Source organism: Nycticebus coucang, chromosome 8 (assembly GCF_027406575.1).
Source record: "Nycticebus coucang isolate mNycCou1 chromosome 8, mNycCou1.pri, whole genome shotgun sequence".
NCBI classification, from domain to species: Eukaryota; Metazoa; Chordata; class Mammalia; order Primates; family Lorisidae; genus Nycticebus; species Nycticebus coucang.
In genome coordinates, this window is record NC_069787.1 from 42982003 (window position 1) to 43000769 (window position 18767).

At 41.2% G+C, this 18767-nt stretch overlaps 1 long non-coding RNA gene across 1 annotated transcript; it reads left to right on the plus strand.

The window, feature by feature from the left end:
* The first annotated feature begins 3671 nt into the window (after positions 1-3671).
* LOC128591702 (uncharacterized) lies at positions 3672-11781 on the plus strand. The gene is made up of 4 exons (XR_008381631.1): positions 3672-3784; positions 9404-9498; positions 10139-10259; positions 11402-11781. It is a non-coding gene; the product is annotated as an uncharacterized LOC128591702 (long non-coding RNA).
* Positions 11782-18767: the final 6986 nt, after the last annotated feature.

Consider the following 18767-nt stretch of genomic DNA (forward strand, 5'->3'; position numbering starts at 1 on the left):
TTTTGTGAGAATGTCTTCTGCTTCTTTGTGGTATTGGATATCACAAAATTTATAGATGACTCTTTTTTTAGATAATCAGCTTTCATTACTGTGTGTGTGTTTCATAGACACCCTGACAGTTTCCCTTATACCAGGCAATGTACTAGGCATACACTGATCAACCCAAAGCAATATGACTCTTCTCCTCAATGAGCTTGTTCTTTATTGGAAATTATAGGAATTAATTGAATAATAAAACAAATAAATGAAAAAAACTCTAGCTGTGATAAGTGCTAAGGAAGAAAGCTATTGGAGCAAGGGCAGAATGAAAGAGGAAAGTTGTACCTAATTACCATGAATAACAATTAACTAGGTGAAGGTCCAAGAACAGATGGGTAAGGGCAAAACAAAGTTTCAGGAGGATGTAGTAGCAGCATGTGCAAAGGCCCTGAAGTGAGATGGATGGAGGGGAATGAAGTTTTCTTGGGCTGGAACATAAAAAGCCAATAGTAGAGTGATACCTGATGAGTTTTTAAAGTTTTTAAAAGAGAGGCTAAGTAATAGAGATAAGTCAAGAAATGTTCTTAGAAGAGTGGAAAAATGATACAGGGGTGAAAGGTGATTACTTGATAAAGTGGGTTTCATTGACAGAGCCTCTTTTCTTATAGCTCTTTAACTCCTGCAACCTAGATCTTCTCTACTACTTCTCTCCTCTTGTCTTACTGGGTCTCCTGACCCACACCATGAGGGATACCACACCGTGTGTGGAAGTCACAGGGTCCTTCAAGTTGCCAGTCTGGTGGAGGAAGATCCATTTTCCACAAGCAAAGCCAGGACTCTATAAATGCTTCATGAGTGAATCTTTTTTCGTCTGAAGATTGGGTTCTTGGTTACCATTAAATGCTGCACTAATGACCTGTTATGAGGTAAACAGGCTTTTGTGGACTGTGGACAAGACTGTGTTCAGTGATACTTCTACTTAAAAAAGTTAAAGTGTCTCCCAACAATGAAATGACAGCAGTTTATTCATAAACTGGTGACTGTACCTTGAGTAAGTCATATTTTATCCTGTTTGGAATTATTAGTCAGGGAACAGCTAGAATTATCCCCACCAAGAACCCTCCCAACTCTGTAACTCTGAGGGTGCTGACGGCCAAGACTGTGCAGGTAGGTCAGAGGGTAAGAGGAATCCACATAGGAGGAAAAGTTAAGCATCGATGTTGGCAAAAAAAAAAATGCCTAAATCATTTTACGTTTAGCTATTAACCTGTCTTCTGGACAGAGCAGGCAGTAGTACTGAGATTTCATTTGCCTTAATATGTAAGTTTACAGAAAAGATTTGCCTCTTTAATTGTCACAAAGACAATTATATACTACAAATCCCAGGAAATAATTTATGTGAAATTACTTTTTATAAAATCATAAAATGTTTATCAGCTTGCCCGAGATAAACTAATAAAAGTATTGTGTTGATAACACGCTGTTTTTCTTCCTATTTCAAAGTGTGTTTTTTATAAATATTAGGAAAACAATGTTCAGACAAACAGGAGTATTTAACATTACAAATCTATACTCTTGTATTTTGGTTCTCTTGGTTCTAAAATGTACAGAAATTAAATTTCTTTCTTTCCCTCTCTGCCTTCTTGCCTTGCTTAGGTATTTCTCAAGGGCCTACCATGTTCCCAGCATAATCATCAGTGATGGAGAATTCATAATCCCCAATTCATTCGCCATCATGTGAGGGACTCAGGAAAATAAATCAACAATTGGAAAATCAAGTGCCAAGTGCTCCAATAGAGATACATCAGGGAGCTCTGGGGAGTGAGGTAAAGGCAGGCTCTGTCTGAGGGGGGTGGGCACAGCACAAGTCTCTGCAGGGCAGTGACTGGCACTGGAGCTGGTAACCAAGGATGCTGCTCCCCAGGCAAAGGAACCAGAGCATCCATGCAGGACAAAGGAACATAAGCAGAAGGCTAAAGGCCCAAAAGAAAAATGCCAGGCAAATAATTTAAATATTTGAAGCTTAGTGATTCAGTGGTTGATCATTTTTTAATGAAATCAAAGATAAAAAATGAAGAAAACAAAATGTGTTGAAATCTTATGTTAGAATTGGTTTAAATCTAAGCAGTCTTTTTCTTCTGGATTGATCAATATTCAATCTTAATTGCCCAGTATATTAATAATATGAGAATGAAGTTCTCTGGGTCTTTAAAAAATTAATTTAAAATATTTTTTAAATTGACACATAAAATTATATTTATCGTGTACAACATAATGTTTTAAAGAATACATATGCTGTGGAATGACGACATCTACCTAATTAACATATGCTCTCCTTCTAGCTGTTCCTTCTGCAGTCACTTTTATGAAGTGAATACTTTACACCCATTCTTTTTGACACTTTTAAGAATAAGTTTTGTTAACAATAGTCACTCTATTGTACAACGCATCTCCCAAACTTGTTCCTCTTATCTGAAACCTCCTGTCCCTTGATCAACATCTTCCATATCCTTCCTCCTTTCCCCCACAACCAGCCTAGCTCCTGGTAACTATCGCTCTACTCTCTGCTTCCAAGAGATCAATGTTTTTAGATTTTGTGTGTGGTGAGATCATGTGGTATTTGTTTTTGTATGTGCCTGGATTGTTTCATTTAACATTATGTGACAGGTTCATCTACTTACGTTGTCACAAATTACAAGACTTTCTTCCGCAGAGGCAGCTGAAGATTCTGCGGTGAGAAGAGGGGTCTGAGGTGTCCAGTTGCCAGTACAGGGCCCAGCAGCGATGCCGTCTAATCAGGCACGTCCCTCAGCTTGCCCCTGTCCGCGGTGACCTTCGCTCCCGCTGCGGTGGTTTGGTTCTGAGCTCCCCCAGAGCGGCCCAGGGGAGAGAGGGGCCACACATGCACTAGGTAGTTTCCTAGGAGATCAAAGAGGCCGGGTGGAGCGGAGCTGTGCCTAACCGAGCCAATTTGGGTCAAAGTGGGTCGAAGAGGGCTGAGCCAGACGGAGCAAACTACTGGATCCCGCCCCGCTGGGGGAAACGGTGACCCAGCTTTTTCCACGTGCTGAAGACAGCGGACTCGTGCGCGTGGGCGGGGTTGGCGCGGCCATTACCTGGGGCCAAAGGGGCGGAGTGGAGCCGAACAGAGTGGAGGCGGGGCCGGACGGAGCCGATCCGGGGCCGGTGGGCGGGGCGAGCCGTTGGAGCGGGAGCGCGCGCGGCAGAGCTCGGCGGTGGAGCCCAACCGGCGAGAAGAGGCAGAAGGGTCGGCGGGCTGGAGGCTGTGGGAGTTGGGGTTGATAGAGGTGTGGCCACGGCTGGAAATATTTTACTATCCTCTGTTTCAGACTGGACTGGAAAGCAGGACTCCTGGGTCCAGTGCAGATGTAACCTCAGAGGAGCGTCTTTTCCACTGGCGCCTCAGTTTCTCCGTTTACCAAGTTAGGGCAGTGGAGGGAGGCAGAGGAGGCTGGTGGCGCCGCCTTTCTTAGGCCCCCACGCCTGGGTGGACTTCTCAGACCCTCCAGTGGGATGGGATGGTCAGTCTTCCCTTAGGGTCACCACGTTCAGTTCAGGGTGTAGGGGTTGGTGGGAGGGGGTCCAGTGGGGAGTGTTCTGGGGAAAATCAGTGTGGACATTTTGCTCTTCAGGATGATAAGTGTTGCTTGCGTTTATTCACAGGGCGTTTCCCGGTGCTTCACGTGGCAGATGCCACATTTGCAGGTCCAGAGAGGTGATGTGAGGCACTGGCGCAGGTGAAGCCTGAGCAGAATCCCAAAGTTGGAACTTGGGCTTATTTACGGTGAGCAGGTGGCGGGGCCCTGGGCCGGGCAGGAGGAGTCAGCGGGCCGGTCTGTGCCCTGCCAGGGCAGCCTCGCTGAGCTTCAGTGTTTTAACGTTTAAGGTGAAGAAAGTGGCGCCTGCCGCCCAGGCTAGTGTGCAATTCACAGGCAACCTTTGAATTAAATGCTTGGGGGATAGATGAGGTAGGAAATCTGTACTTTTGACAGTTTTACCATGTCGTGTTGTATATGCAGAATAAGGATTCTTTTCCCCAGTGTAATATTTTCGTTTCGTTTACTGAATATCAAATGGCAATATGAGGCTGGTTTAATCTCTAGGTTTTCTATTCTGGTTCGTATGTCCATGTCTCTATTTTTGTGCCAATGGCATACCGTTTTGATCACTGTGGACTTATAACCTGAGGTCTGGTAAAATGATCCCTTTGGCTTTGTTTTTTTACTAAGAATTGTCTTGGCTATACGGGTTTTTTTCTGGGTCCATACAAAACTAAAAACTGTTTTTTTTCAGTACTTCGAAGTATGATGTTGGTATTTTAATGAGGATTGCATTAAATCTGTAGGTTGTTTCGGGTAGAATAGACATTTTAACAATGTTGATTCTTTCCAGCCAAGAGCATGGTATATATTCTTCCATTTGTTAACATCTTCTGCTATTTCTTTTTTTAGGATTTCATAATTCTCTTGTAGAGATCCTTACCCCCTTTGTTAGGTATATTCCCAGGAATTTTATTTTCTTTGAAGCTACTATAAAGGGTATTATGTCCCTGATTTGCTCCTTAACTTGACTGTTCCTGGGATATACAAAGGCTACATTTGTGGACATTAATTTTATACCCTGAGCTGTTACTGTATTTCTTGGTCACTAATAGGAGACTCTGAAGTTTTCTAAGTATAAGATCATATTGTCAGCAAGGAGAGAGAGTTTGGCCTCCTCTGCCCCTATTTGGATGCCCTTAATATCCTTCTCTTGCCTGATTGCATTGGCTAGAACTTCCAGCACTATGTTAAATAGCAGTGGTGATGGTGGACATCCTTGTCTGGTTGCATAAGTGGAAAAGTTTTCCGTTTTACTGTATTCAGTGTGATATATGATATTGGCTGTGGGTCTGTCACAGACAGCTTCAATCAGTTTAAGAAATGAGCCATCTTTGCCTATTTTCTTTAGCATTCTTATTAGAAAAGGATGCTGAATTTTGTTGAATGTTGTTTTTTTTTTCTGTATCTATTGAAAGGATCATATGGTCTTTGTTTTTGCTTCTATTTAGGTAGTGAATACTGTTTGACATTTAAAAAAATAGTAAGTTCTACTTGTTTAGGGAAGTTCTGAATACTGTTTGACATTTAAAAAAAAATAGTAAGTTCTACTTGTTTAGGGAAGTTCTGAGATTCACAACATAATCAAATGGAAATCACAGAGTTCCCATATGCCCTACCTCAAAACACATTCACAAGCCCTCTGCCTTTGGTATGTTACTGCAGAGTGGTGTATCCTGCCTCAGAGTGGTACACTTGTTACAATCCAAGAACCTATATTGATACATCATTATTACCAAAGGTCCATAGTTTACATTAGGATTCACTCTTGCTGTTGTAGTTGTGTGGGTTTTGACAAATGTATAATGTTGTGTATCTGCTATTGTAATATTATATAGAATAGTTTCATTATCCTAAAAATCCTCTGTGATCCACCTCTTTATTCCTGCCTCCCTCATCCCCTAGAAGACCACTTATTTTTTGTTTTACTGTATTCATAGTTTTTTCATTTGTGAAATATAATAGGAATCATACAGTCTGTAGCCTTTTCAGATTGGCTTCTTTCCCTTAGTAATATACATTTAATGTTTCTCCTTGTCTTTTCATGGATTGATGGCTCATTTCTCTTTAGCACCAAATAATATTCTATTACTTGTATGTTCTACAGTTTATTTATCCATACACCTACTGTTGAGCATTTTGGTTGCTTCCAAGTTTTGGCAATCATGAATAAAACCACTATAATATGAATAAAGCAGTTTTAAACATCGGTTTGTTTTTAATTCATTTGGGTAAATATCAGTGAGCACAAGTGCTAAATTACATGTAGTAAAACTATGTTTAATTTTCTAAGAAACTGCTAAACTATTTTCTAATGTGGCTATACCATTTTAATTCCCCACCAGCAGTGAATGGGAATCTTGTTGCTTTATATCTGCTGTCTCATTTGATGCTGTGTTTGGTGTTTTTGCATTCTAAGAAGTTTGTAGTGGTATTTCATTGACCTTTTTTTGTATGTTGTTTTAATTTACATTTCCCTAGGGACATGTTATGTTGAATATGTTTACATATGCTTACTTGCCATATGTGTACCTTCTTTGGGTGTCTAATCAAGTCCTTTGCCCATTTATTAATTACATTGTTCATTTTCATATTGTTGATTTTTATGAGTTCTTTATATATTTTGGATAATGGGATTTTATCAGATATATCTTTTGCAAATATTTTCTTCTGGTCTGTGGTTTGTTTTCATAGGGAAGATTTTAATTTTAATGAAGTCTATTTTACCCAGTTATGCCCAAGGTCATCTAGGTTTTCTCCTATTTGATCTTGTGAGAGTTTTGGAATATTGTATTTTGCATACATCTAGATCTTTTTTCTTTTTATTTATTATTATTATTATTATTATTTGTGAGATGGGGTTTTGATGGATTGGCTGACCTCGACCTCCTGGGCTTAAATGATCCTCCTGCCTCAGCCTTCTGACTAGTTGTACCGCCATGTCCACCATCTACATTTAGTTCTGTTATCTCCTGTGAGTTACTGTTTGTGAGGGTTTAAGGTCTGCGTATAGATTCATTTTTTTCTTTCTTTCTTTCTTTTTTTTTTTTTTTTGGCCTGTGATGTACAATTGTTCAAACACTGTTGAAAAGATGATATTTGCTCCATTGTATTGCTTTTGTTTCTTTAAGAAATATCAGTAGACTGTATTATATAGATCTATTTCTAGACTTAATGTTCTATTCTGTTCATCTGTCTATTCTTTACCAAAATCGTACTGTCTTGATTAATGTTTATTGACAATAATCTTGAAGTCAGGTAGACTCCATCCTCTGACTTTATTCTGCTTCAACATTGATCTAGCTATTCTTGGTCTTTTATCTATTTATATACACTTTAGAATCAATTTATTGATACTTGAAAAATAGCTTTCTGGGATTTTAAATGGGATATTGCAGTGAATCTATAGATCACTTTGGAAATAACTAATATTGAAAATATTGCATCTTCCTTTTCATGAAGATAGAATATCTTTTCATTTATTTCATTCTTTGATATCTTTGATCCAAGTTTTGTAGTTTTCCTCACATAATTTGTATACATATTTTGTTAGACTCATACCTATTTTATTTTAGGGAGTGCTACTACAAATGTTAATATGTTTTGGGGGGTTTTGTTTGTTTGTTTTGAGACACTTTGTCTCACATGGTCTCCCGTGGTAGGGTGCTGTGGTATCACAGCTCACGGCAACCTCAAACCCTTGGGCCTAAGCGATTCTCCTGCTTCAACCTTCTAAGTAGCTGGGACAACAGGCACCCGCCACAATGCCCAGCTATTTTTTTGTTGCAGTTGTCATTGTTATTTAACAGGCCCGGGCCGGGCTCAAACCTGCTAGCCTCCGTGGATGTGGCCAGTGCCCTACCCATTGAGATACAGGTGCCGCCCTATTAATATGTTTTTAATGTCAAATTATACTTGTTTGTTCCTAGTAAGTAGGAAAGCAATTTTTTATATGTATATTACTTAGTTGCAGGGTTTTTATTGTTGCTGATTCTTTTAGATTTTCTACATAGACAGTTATGTCATCTGTGAATAAAGACAGTTTTTTTCGTCATTCCCAAATATGTGTACCTTTAAGTTCCTTCTCTTGTCTCATGGATTATCTAGGACTTCCAGTGTGATGTTGAAAAGCAGGGGTAAGAGGGGACATTCTTTCTATAATCGTAATCTTGCAGAAAATCTTCTAATTTCTCACCATTAATTGTGATGCTAACTATAGGATTTTTGTAGATGTTGTTTATCTAGTTAATGCTAATCTGTATTACTAGTTTACTGAGAATGTTTATCATGAATGGGTATTGTATTTTGTCAAAAGCTGTTTCTTCATCGATCTGTAACATCTTGTGATTTTTGTTCTTTAGCTTGTTGATGTATTTGATTACATAGCCTTGCCTGTCTGGGATAAACCCTATTGGGTCTTGGTATATAATTCTTTTTATGCGTTATTCAATCTGATTTGCTAGTATTTTTTTGAGTATTTTTGCTTCTGCCTTCATGAAAAATATTGGTCTTTGGTTGTCTTGTAATGTCTTTGTCATTGGAAGTATTCTTTTTGCTTCTATCTTCTGAAAGAGATTGTTGATAATTAGTACAAATTTTTCTTTTATAACATGATAGAATTCATCAGTAAACCTGTCTTGGCCAGGTGCTTTCTGTTTAGGTAGGTAATTCAATATCTTTTTAATTATCAATTTAATTTCTTTAATGGATAAAAGCTTACTGAGATTATTTTTCTTATGTGAGATTTGGTATATTTTTCTTATGTGAGTTTTAGGAATCAGTGCCCTTCATTTAGGTTATCAAATTTGTGGTCACAGACCAGTTTATAATATTTCTTTATTATCCTTTTAATAGATTGTGTTTAACTTCATTCATTTGGTTCAAAAAAAAATTTTTTTTTTTTGTGGTTTTTGGCTGGGGCTAGGTTTGAACACGCCACCTCCGGCATATGGGTCCGGCACCCTACTCCTTGAGCCACAGGCACCGCCCAATGTTTTTAAATTTATCTTAATATTTCTCCTTTTTATTTTTACGTAACACATAATCATGGTACATATTTATGGGGTATAATGTGATGTTTGTGATGTTTCAATACATGTAAACATTGTGTAGTAATAAAATATGGGTGTTTGGTATATCCATTACATATATACTTATTTCCTTGTGGTGATGGCATTCCAAATCCTATCTTCAAGTTTTCTGAAAGATCCAATACAATATTGTTAACTATAACCAATAACAATACCAGAATTTATTCTTCTTACCTAACTGTAACTTGGTTGACCAATCTCTCCCCATCCAGCCTTTCTACCTTCCCTCCTTATTAATACATTTATGTGTGTATTGATTAGTTGCAGGGTTTTTGTTGTTAATTCTCCCAGCCTCCCAGGTTGTAGTAACCACTATTTTACTCCCTACTGTGTGATTTTATTATTTTTTTTATATTTCTTCTTTGACTTTTGTGTTATTTAGCATTGTATGATTTAATCTCCACTAATTTTGTGATTTTCCAGCTATTTCTCTAGTATAATTTCATTAACTGAGAGCAGATATTGTATGAGTTCTATTCTTTAAATTTGTTAAGATGTGGCGAATAGTCCAAAATATGGTCTGTGATGCTAAATGTTCCATGTTAACTTGAAGAGTGTGTAAATACTGTTGCTGGATGTAATAGTCTACAGCTGTGGTGCTGTTGAGCTCAGTTACATCCTTACTGACTTTCTTCCTGCTAGATCTGTACATTTCTAATGGAATGCTATTGAAATCTCCAACTTAATGCCATATTCACTTATCTTTCCTTGCAGCTCTATCAGTTTATGCCTCACGTATTTTGATGCTCCATTGTTGGGTGCCCACACAAGGATTATCCTGTTTTCCTGGAGTAAAGACCCTATGATCAGTATGTACAACTCCTCTTTGTCTCTCATGACAACATCGGAGGGGAATGAGAAAATCATTATGTCCGACCAACATAGCCAAGATAGGGTAGAAAAGGGAGGCCACTAGGAAAGATCTGGGAAGAGGCAAAAACTGCTTAGGTCTTTGCCTACATGGAAGGAGAACAAATGACAACTAGTGTTTATGGAGAAAATATTCCTTACCAGGCACTGTTGTGACTGAATGGCAGAACCAGGGCACCCAGGAGAAGGGGCGGGCAAAGCAGGTTCTAGAGAGGATGATGCCCTTCTTACAGCCTGTTCAGCCCACACTTTATTTCCAGACCAGACAGTCACAACTTGGCCAAGTGGAACCATCTTTATTTGGGTGTCCTTGGGAACACCTGAGGAGTTAAGAGGAAATTTGCAGTCCCTCTGGAGGTCTGATGCCTCTGATAGGTTTGCTGAAGCCGGCATTCCATAATATCTTCCTTTTGACATCAATCCTTGGAACTTACTCAGGTGGTGACCCTTCAAGTGTCCCCACAGATTGCCTCAGAAGGGGAATTTATGTAGGGATTTGCATTCACGAGTTCCAGGAAGCCAGGTTACCTAATAAATTAACAAAGCTAATTGCAACCTTTTACTCTCCATGAACTTGAGCTTGGACTAATGAGGGACATAAAAGGCAGCCACTGGTGCAGCCAGCCCAGGCCTGAAGCACCAGCGGAGAGAAGGGCTCATCAGCAGAATGTCCAGTCATCGGAGCCGAGATGAGGGATGGGTAAGTGTGCAGGCCTACAGCAAAATATACCCCTGGGGGTTTGTCCCAGCAATGATGGGCCCATCTAACCCGTAGTTTTATTGCCACCTCTGCCCAGGATGTCATTGTCATCCAGGCTTCCTTCTTCCTGGAATGCCTCCTGGACATCTTCTGTGGTCACACCCAGGCAGAGTTGCCCCAGACCCACCTCCTTCAGAAGCTGCCCTGATCCCTCAGCAACAGGTGGGCATGGGCCACATGTCTGTTCTTTGAACCTGTGAACAGGTAGCTGTGCTGTAGCTAGTTAGGTCCCTGTCTCATCTTCCCAGCTGGGCAGCAATGTCTTCACAGTGTGGACATCTGTGACTGATCCATCTCCAGGAGCCCAGTGGCCCTTGGCCAGGTAGCTGGCATGTGGGCTGCCCAGAGAGGAAATCATAGGTACAGAGGCAGGTGTGATGGCATCTGTGGCAAACTGGACAATTCAGTGTGTGCAGTGGGAAGGGTGGACCCGGGAGGGTGAAAAATAAGCAGAAGGATGGAACACACAGGGACTTGAAAGCTGAGTGAGAAACTGGGACTTGTCCCTTAGGGTTGAGAGCCAGCGGTGAATTTAAGGATGGCAGCACTGGCTGACCACTAATTGGGCTGTGAGACACAAATTCCACTCCAGGGGAAAACTCCTCACTGCATAAAACTGGGGAACTCCTCACTCCATAAAACTGGGTCCTATTTTGCTGTTTTGCATCCTCCCTGAATAGCTGGGGCTGTGCACACTCTGGTTTAGGCAGCAGGAGCAACTTAGTACTTGGAGTTCATCAGAAACACTCAGTGGAAAGGAGCTTTCATGGAACTACCAAGGTCACCCCAATAACAGCACAGGAGGCTCTGGCCATGTACAGGGCAGAGATACAAACACCGTGCATGCCTTCACCATACAGACATTACCTGGTTAACATCTTCAGAAGGACTAAGAGGGACTTTAGGTCCTGCTGGCATGGGTTGACTATCCCAAGTAGGATAACAAAGTCCTATAAATCAGACTGCGTTGCAAGTCAGAGAGTGACTTGACTGTGGTTCAAAAAGTGCCTTACAGGCCCCTTATCCTCCCCTTGCCTAATTTGTCTGAGTTGCCTGACCCCATGTTCTCCCCCCTCCCCCAGCACCAGGAGCCTAGGGGAGGCCCAGGAGGAGACACCGAGCTCAAGAAAATCCAAGACGAGACCACTCCCTCCTGGCTGGACAGGCAGAGGAGAAGACCTCCACTGAAGAAGCTCCTCACTCCATAAAGCTGGGTCCTATTTTGCTGTTTTGCAAGATCCCTGAACAGCTAGGGCTGCGCACACCCTGGTTTAGGCAGCAGGAGCAACTTAGTACTTGGAGTTCATCAGAAACACTCAGTGCAAAGGAACTTTCATGGAACTACCAAGGTCACCCCAATAACAACACAGGAGGTTCTGGGCCATGTACAGGGCAGAGATACAAACACCATGCATGCCTTCACCATACTGATGTTACCTGGTTAACATCTTCAGAAGGACCAAGAGGGACTTTAGGAACCCAGCTTTATGGAGTGAGGAGCTTCTTCAGTGGAGGTCTTCTCCTCTGCCTGTCCAGCCAGGAGGGAGTGGTCTCGTCTTGGATTTTCTTGAGCTCGGTGTCTCCTCCTGGGCCTCCCCTAGGCTCCTGGCCTGGGTTGACTATCCTAAGTAGGATAATAAAGTCCTATAAAACAGACTGTGTTGCAAATCAGAGAGTGACTTGATTGTGGTCCCCAAAAAGGCCACTCCTGCCTGGCTGGACAGGCAGAGGAGCATGTGATTCCTTTATTGTAGTTATCAGTTAGTAGTATTAGCATAGCGTAGATAGCATTCTTAGTGTAGTCTTATTTTGTTAGCAGAGTTCACATAGTATTTTTTTCCTTGTTACTTTTACAAGTAGTATTAGCCTAGTTAGTGCCCCAGTTAGTTAGCTTTGTTACTGTTTTTAGTGAGTGAGTATAGTTGTTGTTGATTAGCTACTTAGTGCAGTTTGCCTAGCATAGTGGTAGAGTAGTTAGACTCCCCGTGATGCCTGGTGTGGCCTCCATGTCTGTTGGCAAGGAGGTCCTCCAAGACGATGAACTGTTAGAGATCATTGGCCAGGGCAGCTTCACCAGGCTGATGCTGGCTCGGCACCTTCGAACAGAACTGAGGTAGCAGTCAAGATCCTATCCAAACACAGCACTTCTGGCCTCATGTCTGTCTCTTCAGACAGTGAGATAATGAAGAGCCTGGACCATCCAAAAATCATCCAGCTGCTGGATGTTCTAGAGGGTAAGGAAAATTTATACCTCGTAATGGAGTATGCAGGTGGCAGAGACCTTGCTCAGAGAATACTGAGACTTGGCCAGATGGAGGAGAGGGAGGCCCAAGCCATATTCCTCCAGATATTAAAAGCTGCCCAGTACCTTCATAAGGAGGGCATAGTTCACAGGTATCTGAAGCTCCACAATATTTTATTAGATGCACAGAACAATGTGAAAGTAGCCAACTTTGGCATCGCCACAACCTTCACCGAAGGTAAGAGGTTAAACACATTTTGTGGGACCCTCTATTATTTGGCTCCAGAAATCTTCCTAACACCAAGGATACCCAGAACCTGAGGCAGACATCTGGAGTCTTGGGGTTATCCTACATACAATGACGTCTGGGACTGTACCATTTCATAGACAGATCTTGAACCAACTACAAAGCAAGGTCATAAATGCCACCTATGCAGCACCACTTTTCTGTTCCAAAAAACTGAAAATCTTTATCAAAAAGATCCTGACCCCTGACCCGTGACCCCAGGGAGAGGCCCACCCTTTCCCAGATAATGGAAGACCCGTGGATAAAGTCTGGGCAAAACAGCATGAGGCCACACACGCCAGAGAAGACCGATACTGCATCAGAAATTCACAGTCTCAGTTGTGCCCTTGAGCCAGGCCTCATGTCCTCCCCCCTCCCTCAGCACCAGGAGCCTTAGGGGAGGCCCAGGAGGAGACACCGAGCTCAAGGAAGTCCCATAAAAGGCCACTTCCTCCTGGCTGGACAGGCAGAGGAGAAGACCTCCACTGAAGAAACTCCTCACTCCATAAAACTGGGTCCTATTTTGCTGTTTTGCATCCTCCCTGAATAGCTGGGGCTGTGCACACTTTGGTTTAGGCAGCAGGAGCAACTTAGTACTTGGGAGTTCATCAGAAACACTCAGTGGAAAGGAGCTTTCATGGAACTACCAAGGTCACCCCAATAACAGCACAGGAGGTTCTGGGCCATGTACAGGGCCAGAGATACAAACACCGTGCATGCCTTCACCATACGGACATTACCTGGTTAACATCTTCAGAAGGAAAAAGAGGGACTTTAGGTCCTTCTGGCATGGGTTGACTATCCCAAGTAGGATAACAAAGTCCTATAAATCAGACTGCGTTGCAAGTCAGAGAGTGACTTGACTGTGGTTCAAAAAGTGCCTTACAGGCCCCTTGTCCTGCTGTGCTCTCTGACTGAATAGTGTAGTACTTGAACTTTCACTCTGTGATCTTTTCTCCTTTTTATGGTATTGGCCCGAAAGTGCCCCTTTAAGAGGCCCGAGCAAGGTGTGGGCCTTCAGCCAGTTGGATATGAAGGGCTACTTCTGGGCCAGCCAGTTTTCTGGGGATGGATCCTTAGAGCCTAGAGGAATGGAGGGTGGTGAGAATGGAAGCTTTCATAAAACAAGTTCCAGCTTCCCAGGGCCCTGGTATTTCCATGGTAGGCATGGATCTGTGGTTTCAGACACCCATGAAGGTGCTGCCTCAAGGGATTCTAAGAAACCTAAGGAATGTCCAGGAAGGCCCCAGCCCTGGTGCATGGATGGGCCACATGGTGTGCATAGTCTTTAACTTGCAATAGCCCTGACCAGTATAATAGTGAGGGAGATGACTCTCCTGCACCCCAAAAGTGCAGGACCAGGGGAAGCAAATATGTTATATGTTAGGCAAATAAAAATGTTTGGGGGGCACTCACCAGGAGACCAGATGTCTGAAGTGGACCTTGTGAGCCTGAGCAGCCACAAGAGGCAGCTTCTGTGGGTCACCTCACCCTGAAAGACATCACCAGAAAGAGGAGACTCCCCCAGACCAGCAGAAGAGCCACTCACTCACCCAACAAAAGTTACCTACCAGGGAAGACCAGTCTCACATCCGGCGACTCTGGAGGGAAATGTGGCAGCAGGTGGGCTGGGTGCCCTGAGTGTGTAGCCTCCATGTAACTTCAAGTGCCATTGACTTATGTTTAAAGAAGCTTTTTTAGAGCTCAGAGTCTGGCTGTCTGTGGAATGTCCTGGAAGGGACCTTGGAAGTGGAAAACAAGATAAGTTGGTCAGCATTTCATTTACATGACGCACCTATTTTCTCAGACGAATGGCTGAATAAGTTTTTGTGGTTGCTCTGCGTAGTTGCTTTGTACGCTTATCATATAAACCATTGGCTGCCTGTTAGTCTTATTATTAGAATGCGTACATGCAGAACTTAGGTTGTTAAGAGTATATAAGCTTGTAAGAAACTGAGGTGGCTGTATGCTGGAGCAAGCAGCAGCCTCCCCCCTTTCAGATATTAAGAAACTGAGGTGGCTGTATGCCGGAGCGAGCAGCAGCCTCCCCCCTTTCAGATATTTCAGTGCAGATTTCTTCCTCTGGGGCTCTGATTTCATACAACAGAGTGCTATTCCTCATGCCAGGAAAAAAAAAAAGTGATGATGATTATGAAAACACACAAAAATGAAAATTTATAATACATTGAACATGTACTATGTAAAAGGGAAATTGAATAATTTTTCTGAATATATTATGAATTGACCTTACTAGAACTTAGGAGCACATGAGATTCTTTCTTGTCCTAACTATAGATTTGAACATTAACAAAGAACCATCTTTTTTGAACAAGGGCTTTTAAATCTGAAATGCATAACCTTTAGGGGTTATGTTATAACGCATCCCAGATATGTTATTCAATTTTTATGTTCCTTTGCATTTTTCTAGGGAGAAGGTCCATCCTTTTTACCAGATGGTCAAAGACATTTGTGATTTTCTCCAAACTAAGAACTATAAATGAAGTAATAAAATTATGTACTGGAATTAAAATTGTGGTCAATATTAAGTGACACTGGAGAGTGTTTTTGAAATAATGTTGATGAAAAATGAGAAGAAAAAACTGTGTATTGAGACATCCTATAACATCCCACATCCTTAAAATTGAATTTACTGAAGATCTGAAATGTGTCAGAATGTCAACATTTGTCCTCTGTTCATATGTGATTTTTATTTTCTTCTTCCACTTATTTTTTTAAAGTGTCAAAGTTTTTAAAGTATATATTTTTAAGTTTTCTAAAATGCCACCTTTTTACATTGTATTAGAAAAATCAATATCTTAATTTGAAGATATTTGAATAAATGATGTAAGATGAAATATCTCCAATATGATCTGTCTCTCCACCACTACATTCTCGTGAGGAAACTGGACTTTCCATTTATCTAGAAAATTTTATTCAAATGAAAAATGTCCTGATTCATTAATTCTGAACAAGGTCCTGCTTATGCTTTGGAAATGCAAATATTCAATCATTAACTTACGATTTAGATTCAATTTTCCAGTACTATTTCCAGTTGGGAAAAAGTGATCATTATGTCTGCAAAGATTTTTGCTGAAGGGGAACGTTTATTGTATGATTTTTATGGACAATCTGGTATGTATGACCTGAATTAGATTTAAAAAACTTTCTTGCTCCAAATTGGCAGTTATTTAAGGACACTGGAGGCAGACACTGGTCTGTTATTATGTGTCGTCTGCTCTGAGATTTTATACCTTTTTATAGAATTCATTTTATTAAAACATTATGAAGGGTGGTGCCTGTGGCTCAGTCAGTAAGGCGCCGGCCCCATATACCGAGGGTGGCGGGTTCAAACCTGGCCCCGGCCAAACTGCAACCAAAAAATAGCCGGGCGTTGTGGCGGGCGCCTGTAGTCCCAGCTACTCGGGAGGCTGAGGCAAGAGAATCACTTAAGCCCAGGAGTTGGAGGTTGCTGTGAGCTGTGTGAGGCCACGGCACTCTATGGAGGGCCATAAAGTGAGACTCTGTCTCTACAAAAAAAAAAAAAAAAAAAAAAAAACATGAAAATTTTTGAGAATAAAGTCAGGGTGTCTTTTTAATACAACAGAAATTGTTTGAACTTGGAAGATGTACTTTCATGACAGTTTGGCATTCACTTTATTTTGGAGGGGCACTTTAAAGACCTATTACAGAATAGCTCCTCGACCATATATAGAATAATCCCTTTTAAAGGCAAAATGATTGTCTGATTACAAAAGTATTAATTACAATCACAGGTCTTTAGGGGAGGTGAGACCTCAGAGCTAACTGACAGACTTTGCCACCCGATGCCTAAATCTTCTCTAAATTTTTCTAACATCTCCTGAATACCCCAAGTGACCTAGAACGTATTATCTTACTTGGCACGATATTCTGATTCAGATAGTTCAAATTTTAGATGAACTTCTTAATTTAACTAAATCTCAATGCTTCTCTTTTGAAACGCGAGTGATTAATTTTTGCCCTGGCTTTAAGGGTCATATGGAAAAAGTCTTACATTTCTTTCACATTCCAGATGGAAGGGACTTGCTGCAAGCTATGACAAACCAGTGCAAACTAAGTTATGAAAAAAACACAATTTATTGGCTCAAGACAGAACTGACCAGGTGGACTTTGGTCCTAATTAGGGCTCTGGCTTTCTACCTGGAAAGCTTTCTCACTGTGGGATAACACTCTTATCTATGGGACAATTTGTCACACTTAATGTAAATTTTAGCTATTTTATACACTCCTGAGCTAACATGTGCTCCTCTTAACTTTTATCAACATTATCTTTTACTTAATATATTCCTTTTAGAACTGTATTCTGGGCTTTCTTATTATTTATTTTATTTTGTTTGATGTAAACTGTGCCAATAGTAACTTGATATATTCTGGGATTCCCCTCTGGTTGGGATCACCCGTAATTTTTACAAATAGGTAAAGTATGTCCTTAGTTGATAGAATGTCTGTAAGTCACTTAACACTATACCTGATGCATATGCTCTCAAAGACTATTTGAAGTAAACTATAGCATCATTCAAACCAAAACTAAAATGATTGATTGGCACAGAGCATAAGATAAAATTCTGCTATAAGACTATACCCTTCTAGAGTGCCAAACTGACTTTCAACTAATCATTGCGCATCAATCTAAAGTTCCATCCAGGCTTTGGTTACCAGTTTGGAATTAAAGGAAACAACTTTAATCAAATGTCCAAACACACACACACGCGCGCGCACACACACGCATAAATCAGTATACATGTATTTACATATAAATTCAATCTAGATAAGCAATACTTTATACAATAGCAGTCTCTAGCCTTAGTCTAAGTAGTTTTTATTATTTATTTATTTTTTGCAGTTTTTGGCCAGGGCTGGGTTTGAACCCGCCACCTCCGGTATATGGGGCCAGCACCCTATTCCTTTGAGCCACAGGTACCACCCGTAAGTAGTTTTTTTAAATTCCTTTTCAAGAGAATAATATTTTACTTTTCAAAGTAAATATGATTTACTTTATGTTGAGTTTTTACCATAGCTTTTAGACCCAAGTTTCTCGTCTGACACAGTTTCAGTTGTCTGATTCAGAGAAATTAGAAATGAGTTAATATGGCATTCTAGTTCTCAGTTAGCACTTTCTATTCAAAGTGCGTCAGAAAGGTCTCCTTAATAATTTATTGAAATTATATGGGATGCCTGATCTTTGGTGTATGAATTCTACCTCTCCCTTCTACACATTTGTCTGACCCCCAGCATCTATTTGTCTTTCCAGAAGTCCCCAGAGTTTACACTAGTGAATGTTAAACCCAGATTGCTCATGGAGGAGTGATGGACTCATTCCCCTCAGCTGTTGCACTTAATGCTCCAGAAAGCCCTCAGTGCAGCCCTATCTAGACATTTCTCTTTGGTGAAGACAGCTGCCTCACACAAAGCATCTTCTTCTCCTGGGGACAGCGTGTGTCAAGTTACTTCTCCATGCAGGAGTATAAAGACACGCCCCTTGTGGCAACAGAATGACCCTGAGGTGCCCTCTGTGCCTCAGAGCTCTCCCGATCACCTGAGGTCTTTCTTGCAGCAGTTTTGCAGCCTGGCATCTCTCTTTACTTTTCCTGCTTCTTCTTCTTCTTCTTTTTTTTTGTTTTTGCAGTTTTTGTCCAGGGCTGGGTTTGAACCCACCACCCTTGGCATATGGGGCCAGCACCCCACCCCTTTGAGCCATGGGCGCCGCCATTTTTTTTTTAACTGTGTTGACCAGAGCACTCCCTAATAACTATTATTATGACACCCTCCACCTCTGTCTGCTTCCCAGGAAACCAAATTTGAACCAGTTACCTAATTCAAGTCAGATTATTTCTCTCTAAACTCTCAGAGCAATGCCTTAATCCACACGGGCTGGTTTCTA